Below are 12333 nucleotides of genomic sequence, written 5' to 3' on the forward strand. Positions count from 1 at the left end.
TGATAGGTGATATGGTGGGGGAGTATCAGGCATGTGCAGTGCCTGGTAGGAAAATTTCAGATAATTTGCTGCTTCTAAGAGACTTAATTTATCAGGCTAATTTGAATAAGAATGCTCTTTTGTTACAGTCGGTGGACCTGGAGAAAGCCTTTGATAAAATATCACATAGATTTTTGTTCTCTGCTTTAAGTCACCTTGGTGTTCCGGATAAATTATTGATGGTCATTAAGAGTTTTTATTGTGGGGTCAGTAGCCAGATTTTAGTTAATGGGCATGTGAGTTCCAGTTTTAATATTTTATCGGGAGTTAGGCAGGGTTGTCCCCTGTCACCAATTCTTTTTATCTGTGTGGTGGAGGCCCTTTTAAAAAGTGTGCAAGTTGACAAGTGTGTGGCTGGTGTTTTTATTCCTGGGGGATCCGGGGGTCCAGTCAAGTCTTTAAGTTATATGGATGATATTGTTTTTACTTGTGGTTCACAGGCGGATCTCAATAGAGTGAATTTGCACGTAAGGATTTTTTGTTGTGTGGCTGGTATGGCGGTGAATTGGGGAAAGTGCCAGCTTTGTAACTTTGGGAGGCAGGTTGAGGTTAACGTGGCAGGAGTGGAGAGTAGGGAGGAAATTGAGGTTCTTGGTGTCATCTTTGAGAAGGAACTGAAAGGGAAAAGCAGCCTGAAGATTCTAGAAGACAAAATGGATCAGAAGTTGAACTTTTGGAAACTAAGGAACCTGTCGCTGAGAGGGAAAGTGCTGGTAATCAAGTCTGTGATTCTCCCGCTTCTGCTGTACACTGCTTTGATTTTCCCACCTGCTGTGCTTTGGACAAAGAGAGTGACAAGGAAACTGTTTGTGTTTTTTTGGGGATCCAAAATGGAGAAACTAAGAAGAGGAATGGTTATGTGTTCTGTGGAAAATGGGGGTTGTGATTTTCCTAACATTGACTTATTTTTAAGAATGCATTATTTTTTGAACATTTATAAATTATCCCAGTGCAATAACAGGACTGCGGACATGTGCAAATATTTAGCAGGACGGCTTTTCCAGAAATGGAGCTGGTGTGAGAAGGATTTAAGAAAACCAGTTTCGTTTGTGATACCGTTTTTTTATGTGGTGCTTAGGTCCTTCTATGATCAAAATGGGATAAGCTCCATGGTTAGACCGGACAAAAAACTGATTGTCTCAGGTATTAAGAAGAAGGAGATGTTATGTGATGTGCCGTTTTGTAATAATGCACAGTCTGGACAGGTGTGGAAGCTTTTTTTCATGCGTGGAATCAGCAACAGACAGAAGGATGTAACCTGGATGGCGTTGCATGGATGCTTGCCAACAAGGGCTTTTTTGAATGACCGGGGGATAACGGTTCAAGAACTATGTCCTAGGGAAGGTTGCAATAAGGTGGAAACAATACAGCATATTTTTTGGGACTGTTTTTTTGCTAAAAAAGTTTTTACCTTGTTGTCACGTATGTTTGTTGCTTTAGTTGGTTTTCATTGTTTCGATTTTGAAAGGATTTTATTAGGTCAAGATTTTAAGTACTCACAAAGGAAGCGGGCAAGCTGGATTATTTTTGTCATATATAAAGAGGTTTTATGGGACGTTCGGAATTTGGTGATTTTTAAAAAGATTGTTTTTTCCCCCATGGAATGCAGAAAGATTTTTCTTGCTAGACTGTTTTATGCCTATTTATTGGATAAAAAGAAGTATGGTGAGACAGCAGCAGAAGCACTCTGGAACTTTTCACATTGGACTTCTTACAGTAAGTACCAGTTAATTGCAGGGTTGTGTTTTTTGGGATTTTGTTTTTGTTTTTCCGAATGATGATTTGAGAACCCGTTATGTGAATATGCGCTATGATGCATAAATTAATGTGGGTCTTAATCTGAGGAAAAAAAAAAAAAAAAATCTGTTCTTATCAGTTTAATATCTGATACGTCCCCTATCTGGGGACCATATATTAAATGGATTTTTAGAACAGGGAGATGGAAAAAGAGCTTGCTCTGTCCACTCCACGCATTGACCTGGTATTGCAGTATCTCCAGGACCGGTGCACCCCTTCTTTAATGCAGTTTCTAAAATCAGAAAGAATTGAATTCAATGTTTTTTGTTCATTTTGCTTGTTTGTCGGATTTTGGGATGGACTCTTTGGCTTTGCTTTTCTTCTCCTCATTGGATTTTTCATGTTCAAAGTTGCAGAAGCCAGATTACAAGCTCATTTTGGTTCAACTTCAGCAACTGTGCATTGCATTGCCATGTAATGTGATGCAATGCTATCTTTCTAGCTCTCCCTTTTTACTTCCTTTTGGATAAACAGACATATTAGGCAAGCATTTTGGAGCTTTCACCTAAATAACTACAGGTGGTGAGATAAGCTGCACAATATAATTGACCTTTCAGTATATTGTTGCACACACACCATCTATTTAGCAAATGCCCTTGTTATCAACAGCAGCCTTTTAAACTCACCTGAGCTAACAGGTATGTGCGCTGGTTACTCTGCTGCGCTTAAAATTTCTTTTTTGGTTTGCTACAATGCCTTTTCTGAAACGTTGTCTCCTTCTGCTGGAACACTGACTTCTTTCATTTAATGCCTGCAGACTATAAAAGAGAACCCAACCCAAAAAGTTTGGTTGATTAGTCTGTGGCATTCTGTTAAACTGTTGCTTATGGCGGTCTCTGTGAGCTTCTCAGCGACATTCAGCCAGCCAGGTATCCTGCCTGCAGTAGATGGAATGTGGCAATGGAACGCTGGCTGCGCGTGTCATAATAGGCTCTGAGCCTTTATATACCTGTGCACAGCAGCAGCCACCTTCAGTCTGCTGCTGGACAGCCAGCAGCAGCAGCAGCAGGAGAGGTATGTAATCAGGAGCCCTCCTGCTAAGGGTAGACAGCTGCTCGTTCCACCCCACCCCCCGCCTTAATTGGTTCTCCTCCCTTCCAACGGTGTTGAGGCAGGTGGGAACAGCAGGGGGTGAAGGTGCTGTGTTTAAAGAGGTGGAGTTATGCAGATCTAAAACGCGTGGATTGCAGCAGCAGCAAGCCGAAAAGTGCAGGCATGTAAGGGATCTAGAGGTTGACAACATGTCTTCTTAACGGGAGTCCAGGAGCTCATCTCCACAAATGGACTTTTCAGGATCCTTGGGTGGCTCCGTAGTTTGAAACCAATTCTGGTTATCGCTTCTCGGCCTTTTGGCTAAGATCAAGTGTAGTATCTGTTCTTATCAGTTTAATATCTGATACGTCCCCTATCTGGGGACCATATATTAAATGGATTTTTAGAACAGGGAGATGGAAAAAGAGCTTGCTCTGTCCACTCCACGCATTGACCTGGTATTGCAGTATCTCCAGGACCGGTGCACCCCTTCTTTAATGCAGTTTCTAAAATCAGAAAGAATTGAATTCAATGTTTTTTGTTCATTTTGCTTGTTTGTCGGATTTTGGGATGGACTCTTTGGCTTTGCTTTTCTTCTCCTCATTGGATTTTTCATGTTCAAAGTTGCAGAAGCCAGATTACAAGCTCATTTTGGTTCAACTTCAGCAACTGTGCATTGCATTGCCATGTAATGTGATGCAATGCTATCTTTCTAGCTCTCCCTTTTTACTTCCTTTTGGATAAACAGACATATTAGGCAAGCATTTTGGAGCTTTCACCTAAATAACTACAGGTGGTGAGATAAGCTGCACAATATAATTGACCTTTCAGTATATTGTTGCACACACACCATCTATTTAGCAAATGCCCTTGTTATCAACAGCAGCCTTTTAAACTCACCTGAGCTAACAGGTATGTGCGCTGGTTACTCTGCTGCGCTTAAAATTTCTTTTTTGGTTTGCTACAATGCCTTTTCTGAAACGTTGTCTCCTTCTGCTGGAACACTGACTTCTTTCATTTAATGCCTGCAGACTATAAAAGAGAACCCAACCCAAAAAGTTTGGTTGATTAGTCTGTGGCATTCTGTTAAACTGTTGCTTATGGCGGTCTCTGTGAGCTTCTCAGCGACATTCAGCCAGCCAGGTATCCTGCCTGCAGTAGATGGAATGTGGCAATGGAACGCTGGCTGCGCGTGTCATAATAGGCTCTGAGCCTTTATATACCTGTGCACAGCAGCAGCCACCTTCAGTCTGCTGCTGGACAGCCAGCAGCAGCAGCAGCAGGAGAGGTATGTAATCAGGAGCCCTCCTGCTAAGGGTAGACAGCTGCTCGTTCCACCCCACCCCCCGCCTTAATTGGTTCTCCTCCCTTCCAACGGTGTTGAGGCGGGTGGGAACAGCAGGGGGTGAAGGTGCTGTGTTTAAAGAGGTGGAGTTATGCAGATCTAAAACGCGTGGATTGCAGCAGCAGCAAGCCGAAAAGTGCAGGCATGTAAGGGATCTAGAGGTTGACAACATGTCTTCTTAACGGGAGTCCAGGAGCTCATCTCCACAAATGGACTTTTCAGGATCCTTGGGTGGCTCCGTAGTTTGAAACCAATTCTGGTTATCGCTTCTCGGCCTTTTGGCTAAGATCAAGTGTAGTATCTGTTCTTATCAGTTTAATATCTGATACGTCCCCTATCTGGGGACCATATATTAAATGGATTTTTAGAACAGGGAGATGGAAAAAGAGCTTGCTCTGTCCACTCCACGCATTGACCTGGTATTGCAGTATCTCCAGGACCGGTGCACCCCTTCTTTAATGCAGTTTCTAAAATCAGAAAGAATTGAATTCAATGTTTTTTGTTCATTTTGCTTGTTTGTCGGATTTTGGGATGGACTCTTTGGCTTTGCTTTTCTTCTCCTCATTGGATTTTTCATGTTCAAAGTTGCAGAAGCCAGATTACAAGCTCATTTTGGTTCAACTTCAGCAACTGTGCATTGCATTGCCATGTAATGTGATGCAATGCTATCTTTCTAGCTCTCCCTTTTTACTTCCTTTTGGATAAACAGACATATTAGGCAAGCATTTTGGAGCTTTCACCTAAATAACTACAGGTGGTGAGATAAGCTGCACAATATAATTGACCTTTCAGTATATTGTTGCACACACACCATCTATTTAGCAAATGCCCTTGTTATCAACAGCAGCCTTTTAAACTCACCTGAGCTAACAGGTATGTGCGCTGGTTACTCTGCTGCGCTTAAAATTTCTTTTTTGGTTTGCTACAATGCCTTTTCTGAAACGTTGTCTCCTTCTGCTGGAACACTGACTTCTTTCATTTAATGCCTGCAGACTATAAAAGAGAACCCAACCCAAAAAGTTTGGTTGATTAGTCTGTGGCATTCTGTTAAACTGTTGCTTATGGCGGTCTCTGTGAGCTTCTCAGCGACATTCAGCCAGCCAGGTATCCTGCCTGCAGTAGATGGAATGTGGCAATGGAACGCTGGCTGCGCGTGTCATAATAGGCTCTGAGCCTTTATATACCTGTGCACAGCAGCAGCCACCTTCAGTCTGCTGCTGGACAGCCAGCAGCAGCAGCAGCAGGAGAGGTATGTAATCAGGAGCCCTCCTGCTAAGGGTAGACAGCTGCTCGTTCCACCCCACCCCCCGCCTTAATTGGTTCTCCTCCCTTCCAACGGTGTTGAGGCGGGTGGGAACAGCAGGGGGTGAAGGTGCTGTGTTTAAAGAGGTGGAGTTATGCAGATCTAAAACGCGTGGATTGCAGCAGCAGCAAGCCGAAAAGTGCAGGCATGTAAGGGATCTAGAGGTTGACAACATGTCTTCTTAACGGGAGTCCAGGAGCTCATCTCCACAAATGGACTTTTCAGGATCCTTGGGTGGCTCCGTAGTTTGAAACCAATTCTGGTTATCGCTTCTCGGCCTTTTGGCTAAGATCAAGTGTAGTATCTGTTCTTATCAGTTTAATATCTGATACGTCCCCTATCTGGGGACCATATATTAAATGGATTTTTAGAACAGGGAGATGGAAAAAGAGCTTGCTCTGTCCACTCCACGCATTGACCTGGTATTGCAGTATCTCCAGGACCGGTGCAGCCCTTCTTTAATGCAGTTTCTAAAATCAGAAAGAATTGAATTCAATGTTTTTTGTTCATTTTGCTTGTTTGTCGGATTTTGGGATGGACTCTTTGGCTTTGCTTTTCTTCTCCTCATTGGATTTTTCATGTTCAAAGTTGCAGAAGCCAGATTACAAGCTCATTTTGGTTCAACTTCAGCAACTGTGCATTGCATTGCCATGTAATGTGATGCAATGCTATCTTTCTAGCTCTCCCTTTTTACTTCCTTTTGGATAAACAGACATATTAGGCAAGCATTTTGGAGCTTTCACCTAAATAACTACAGGTGGTGAGATAAGCTGCACAATATAATTGACCTTTCAGTATATTGTTGCACACACACCATCTATTTAGCAAGTGCCCTTGTTATCAACAGCAGCCTTTTAAACTCACCTGAGCTAACAGGTATGTGCGCTGGTTACTCTGCTGCGCTTAAAATTTCTTTTTTGGTTTGCTACAATGCCTTTTCTGAAACGTTGTCTCCTTCTGCTGGAACACTGACTTCTTTCATTTAATGCCTGCAGACTATAAAAGAGAACCCAACCCAAAAAGTTTGGTTGATTAGTCTGTGGCATTCTGTTAAACTGTTGCTTATGGCGGTCTCTGTGAGCTTCTCAGCGACATTCAGCCAGCCAGGTATCCTGCCTGCAGTAGATGGAATGTGGCAATGGAACGCTGGCTGCGCGTGTCATAATAGGCTCTGAGCCTTTATATACCTGTGCACAGCAGCAGCCACCTTCAGTCTGCTGCTGGACAGCCAGCAGCAGCAGCAGGAGAGGTATGTAATCAGGAGCCCTCCTGCTAAGGGTAGACAGCTGCTCGTTCCACCCCACCCCCCGCCTTAATTGGTTCTCCTCCCTTCCAACGGTGTTGAGGCGGGTGGGAACAGCAGGGGGTGAAGGTGCTGTGTTTAAAGAGGTGGAGTTATGCAGATCTAAAACGCGTGGATTGCAGCAGCAGCAAGCCGAAAAGTGCAGGCATGTAAGGGATCTAGAGGTTGACAACATGTCTTCTTAACGGGAGTCCAGGAGCTCATCTCCACAAATGGACTTTTCAGGATCCTTGGGTGGCTCCGTAGTTTGAAACCAATTCTGGTTATCGCTTCTCGGCCTTTTGGCTAAGATCAAGTGTAGTATCTGTTCTTTTAAGAACACAAGAGCTACGATCTACACTTGACGAGAGCGATCGAACTCGGAAGGAGAAGAGCTTCGGAGCCCAGCTGACATCAGAGAACGAAGGCGGATATCGGTGGGAGGAAGAAGCTCTAAAGAATCCAGAAGAAGACGAAGACTCGGAGAAGAATCGGGCTGTCCTGTGGAATCTTCGAGGAAGAAAATCATTGAGACAAAGACCTTTCGGGGAATTTGTCCAGAACACGACGGGAGAAGAATCTGCATAGCTCCACCCATTCCGGGAAGAGTTCCAGATCCAGCTCCAAGAAGTAACTGCAGGAGGAAAGCCATGGCAAGCGCTGCGAGGAAGGCCGAAAAGAAGAGCCTGGAGCTGGGGACAGCCAGGAGGGCCCAGCCAGGAGCCGATTCTGACCCCAAGGACTCTGCCTCCACGACTGGCCAGCAGAAGGGACCCCAGAAGCCCCGCCACGAAGCTCCAGCCCTGGAGCCATGGATGCGGCAGACGGTGGCCCTGAAGCTGAAGGAAGTGGATGGGAGGGTGCCGGACATGTCCTCGGACGTGTTCTGCCAGAAGATGCTGCTGGATCGAGGCTTCTCCAGGTCGGATACCCTCAGCATCCAGACCTTCTTGACGGGGATCTTCTTCGTCACCTTCGCCACTGTGAACACCTGCAGGAGGTTCTGGGAAATGGTAAGCGCAAAAGGACCGGATAATTCTTTCTCTGCCTTTACAGGTAGCTGCCCTATCCAGAGGGATGAAAGGAGGATCACGGTCTCCATGCGCAACCCGCACACCCCAGGCCAAGACATCTGTACCTTCCTGAGACGCTTCTGTTTGGTTGTGAAGGAACCCTCTCACATCCTGAATGGACTCGGCTTCTGGACAGGTAAGTGGTCGGTGACCGTTAGACTTCACAGGGACCTGGCGTACTCAGACGGACTTCGGCACCTGCCCCCGACATTCTCCCTGGGCAACTCCTACGGCCTCATCTATTACCCGGACATGCCGCGGAACTGCAGGAGATGCGGCAAGAACGGCCACGAGATGAAGGACTGCAAGGAGGATGCCTGCAGGATTTGTCGAGTGACGGGACACAGCTCGAAGGACTGCCCGAAGAAGACATCCTGCAACCTGTGTGGGCTGGCGGCTCATCTGTACAAGGATTGCCCCAGGCGTGAGAGATCCTGGGCATCGGTGGTTGCGACGACCCCAGCTACGGAGGACAAGGCCCCGACGACCAGGCCTGTGAAGGTCAAGGACGCGACGACCAAGGCCCCAGCGGCCAAGGCCGAGACGACCAAGGCCAAAGCGGTCAAGGAGTCGGTGGCCAAAGCCCCAGCGACGGTCCCAGCAGCTCCGAAGCAGAAGAAAAAGTCAAAGGAGGGTAAGAGTTCTGTCACCCCTCTCTCGATCCCTCCCCCTGCCACCCCCGTCCAATCCCCCCCCACCCCGGCCACCCCTGCTGAGGATTCCACTTCCTCTTCCTCCTTCCCCTACTCCTCAGCAGGTGTCCTTTCCCCTGCCCCGGCAGCCACTCTCCCTCCCCAGACCATGGTAGCGGTGGAATTAACCTTTCCTCCACCCGCCGCTATCTATTCCGAGGAGGATTTTCCCCTTCTTGTCTCCCCAGTTCCAACCCGGGGAAAGAGGAAGGTGGAGGACAGCCCTGCTACTGAATCCTCCAAAAAGAAGATTCTGGATTTCGTAGGCGAAAAGGAGGATACCCTCCCTGAGCTAGAAGAGATGGAGCACATGGTTGAGACCCTGGTGGCCGAGCCAGAAGAGGAGGAACTAGTGGTCGCCGAGATTGAGGCCGCGCTGCTTGACCAGATGGAGGAAGAGGGCCTGCTGGTGATCCCGTCACCAGCAGTCAACACCGACGAGGGACCACCCGACCGGAGTGGTAACTAAGGTGTATTGCCTGCGCTAACTTTTTCTTTTTTCCCTACATGATGGCTAATATTAACTTATTTTCCATTAATGTCAGGAGCATCAAGGACAAGTTCAGACGTCAGACTATTTATGCCTTCCTTACTTCCCAGTTGTGTGATGTTTATATGTTGCAGGAATGTTCCCTTCCCTCCTCTAGGTCCTTCAAACATCTGGCCAGGGAGTGGTCCCACGGTCCATCCTACTGGTCCGGTGGGGGTGACTGCAAGTCTGCGGGGGTCGCAATTCTGATCGGGGGGGGCGCATTCACGCTTGAGTCCGTCCAGGAGCTCATCTGCGGCAGGGCTCTTGTTGTAGATGGCAACTGGGCGGGAGAACCTGTCAGGTTCATCAACGTGTATGCGTCCCCACTGAAGAATGAGCGTTTGGAGCTTTTCCAGACCCTGCGGCTTCAGCTTGCCACCACCAGGACCTTAGTGATGGCCGGGGATTTCAACTGCCCCATCGAGGAGGACGGTCGTAGTTCTGGCACATCTGCCAAGTTGGACATCACGTCCAAGCTGCTCATCGAGATGGTAACCGAGGCCTCTCTTCAGGACGTGGTGGGCTCCATGGGGAGAGGCTCCACGAACTATTCGTGGAGCCGACCCGATGGCTCACTCCGCTCCAGGATTGACTTTGTGTTCACCTCTCGGGCAGTCAGGCAGAGTAGGCACTCGATGGTCTCCTGCTTCTTCTCCGACCACAGAGCCATTCACTTACAAGGTGTCCTCGGCGACGGTTTTCCGTCCGGCCCCGGCTCCTGGAAGCTGAATTGTGCTCTGCTGGCTCAGGATGAAGTCATGGAGGAGCTGAGAGCAGCCTACGCAATGTGGCAGTCCTACAAGGGTAGCTTCCAAACAGTCTCTGATTGGTGGGAATATGTTAAACTTGAGTTTCGCTGTTTCTTTCAGGCCAAGGGTCGACAACAGGAGTGTGAGAAGAGGAGGGACTTCAGAGGGCTGCAGCGCGAGCTGCGGTCGCTGCAGGACCTTCTTCACTGCGGCTGGGACGTGAGGGAGGAGCTGGAGGAGACCAAGAAGAGCCTGAAAAGGCACTTTGAGGAGGAGTCCAAGCGAATCATCTTCCGTTCCAAAGTGGAGAATCTGGAGAAGGGTGAGAAATGTAACTCATTCTTTTTCAGGAAACTTCATGCCGGTCACACGCCCCTGAACGAGCTGCGAGACGAGAGCGGAAACATGCGACGTGGGAAGGAGGACGTGATGAGGGTCGTCAGCGACTTCTACAGCGAACTCTACTCCCACAAGACTACCGACCCCGACGCTGCTGATAAGTTCCTGTCAGGTATCACTAACCATCTTGATCCTGCAGGCACGGCAGCCTTGGACAAACCTCTGATGGTGGGCGAATTGCTCTCTGCCGCTAAATCCTTTAGGACCGGCAGGACCCCGGGCAGTGATGGTCTTCCAGCGGAGCTCTATGTAGCGCTGGGAGACCTCATCTGTCCGGACCTGTTGGACCTGTACGAGGAGATGGTGGTGGAGGGTAGAATGCCTCCATCTTTGAGGGAAGGAATGGTCACGATCCTGTACAAGCGGAAGGGAGAGAGGTGCGAACTGAGGAATTGGCGTCCCATCACTCTGCTCAACGTGGACTACAAGATCCTGGCCAAGACGATGGCGACACGACTTAAGACGGTCATCGGACGGATCATCCACCCGGACCAGACCTGCGGCATCCCTGGACGTCGCATCGCAGACAGCCTCGCTCTCGTGTGGGACACGGTCGAGTACATCAAGGTCCGCCGCGCACACGCGGCCCTGGTCTCCTTGGATCAGGAGAAGGCCTTCGACCGGGTTTCCCACGAGTTCATGGGCCGAGCTCTGCACCGGTTAGGTTTGGGTAACATGTTTTGTTCGTATGTCCGTCTGATGTATTTTGATATCCACAGCTCGGTGTTGGTGAACGGCTGGAAGACTGACCCCTTCCCTGTCCTCTCTGGGGTCAGACAAGGCTGCCCTCTATCACCTCTTCTTTTTGTTTGTGTTATAGAACTCTTCGCAGAGGCTATCCGGCAGAATGGAGAGATCAGAGGGATCACCGCACCGGGTCCGGGACGACACGAGGTCAAGTGCTCGCTCTACATGGACGACGTCACCGTCTTCTGCGCTGATCGTGGTTCAGTCGACGCCCTCGTCCAGACGTGTGAGAGGTTCGGCCGGGCTTCAGGGGCCAAAGTCAACTGCAGGAAGTCGGAAGCCATGCTCTTCGGGGATTGGCAGCCGGCCTCCTCCGCCCCCTTCCCCTTCAACATTCAACCGGATTTCCTCAAGGTGCTGGGAGTCTGGTTCGGGAAGGAAGGAGCGGCCCTCAAGTCCTGGCAAGAACGCTTGGCCAAGGTGAAGCAACGGATCGGACTCTGGAGCCTCAGACACCTCACTTGTGAGGGTAAGGCACTCGTCCTGCGTAATGAGGTCCTGCCCGTCTTGCAGTACACGGCGCAGGCCTGGCCCCCACACGTCACTGTGTGCAGGGCCATTACCAGGACAGTGTTTCACTTTGTCTGGGGATCCAAGATGGACAGAGTCAGGCGGGCCGTCATGTACAAGGAGCCTCGCAAGGGTGGGAAGGGCGTTCCAGATATCCCCACCCTCCTGCGATCCTCTTTTGTGTGTGATTGTGTCCGCCGGACTTTGCAAGTCAAGAATGGCTCCGCGGGCAGGTCCATGTCTCGCTTCTTCCTGCTTCCTCTTTGGAGGCGACTCGGCTGGGACAAGTGGGACAGCTCCTTCCCCTACAACTGGACGACGCCATGGTTCTACGGAGACGTCGTTCGATTTGTGGGGGAGCATCAACTGGAGGGACTCAAGCCCGACTTGTGGAAGCCCAAAACTATCCACAAGCTAATCAGAGCCAAGGATGACGTGGAGAACATCACAGGACTTCACCAGGACACGCTGGAGACTGTGTGGACAAATGTGTCGTCTGACAGGCTGACCAACGGGCACAAGGACTTGTCGTGGATGGCGATTCAGGGCGGACTGCCCGTCCGGTCATTCATGCATGCCCGGAACCTGTGCAAGACCCGGTACTGCCCAAGGTGCCCCTTCGTGGCGGAAACATCTTTGCACACTTTTTGGGACTGCGGATTTGCACAGCGCCTATTGACTGCACTTGAGGACGACCTGAGGAACTCTGTCCCCAGGGCGAGCCTATCGCACCATTCTGTGCTTTACGGACTCTTCCCTGGGGTTCATACCGTCGGAGCCATCCAGGAGGCTTGGCGCCTTATGAACTGCTTCAAGGATGCCGTTTGGGTCGC

General features: G+C 49.1%; 4 non-coding genes and 1 pseudogene across 4 annotated transcripts; all 5 read left to right on the top strand.

Moving 5' to 3' along the window:
* Window positions 1-1856: 1856 nt before the first annotated feature.
* Window positions 1857-2054, top strand: LOC141223772 (U2 spliceosomal RNA). Its single transcript, XR_012291325.1, has one exon. It is a non-coding gene; the product is annotated as a U2 spliceosomal RNA (small nuclear RNA).
* Window positions 2055-3169: 1115 nt separating this feature from the next.
* Window positions 3170-3360, top strand: LOC141223590 (U2 spliceosomal RNA). The gene has a single exon (XR_012291158.1). It is a non-coding gene; the product is annotated as a U2 spliceosomal RNA (small nuclear RNA).
* Window positions 3361-4475: 1115 nt separating this feature from the next.
* Window positions 4476-4666, top strand: LOC141223591 (U2 spliceosomal RNA). The gene has a single exon (XR_012291159.1). It is a non-coding gene; the product is annotated as a U2 spliceosomal RNA (small nuclear RNA).
* A 1115-nt stretch (window positions 4667-5781) lies between these two features.
* On the top strand, window positions 5782-5972 carry LOC141223708 (U2 spliceosomal RNA). The gene has a single exon (XR_012291270.1). It is a non-coding gene; the product is annotated as a U2 spliceosomal RNA (small nuclear RNA).
* A 1112-nt stretch (window positions 5973-7084) lies between these two features.
* On the top strand, window positions 7085-7162 carry LOC141223791 (U2 spliceosomal RNA; annotated as a pseudogene).
* The last annotated feature ends 5171 nt before the right edge of the window (window positions 7163-12333 follow it).

The sequence above is a fragment of the Phyllobates terribilis genome, unplaced genomic scaffold, assembly GCF_046119375.1.
Source record: "Phyllobates terribilis strain yellow unplaced genomic scaffold, ASM4611937v1 Scaffold_377__1_contigs__length_1856515, whole genome shotgun sequence".
NCBI classification, from domain to species: domain Eukaryota; kingdom Metazoa; phylum Chordata; class Amphibia; order Anura; family Dendrobatidae; genus Phyllobates; species Phyllobates terribilis.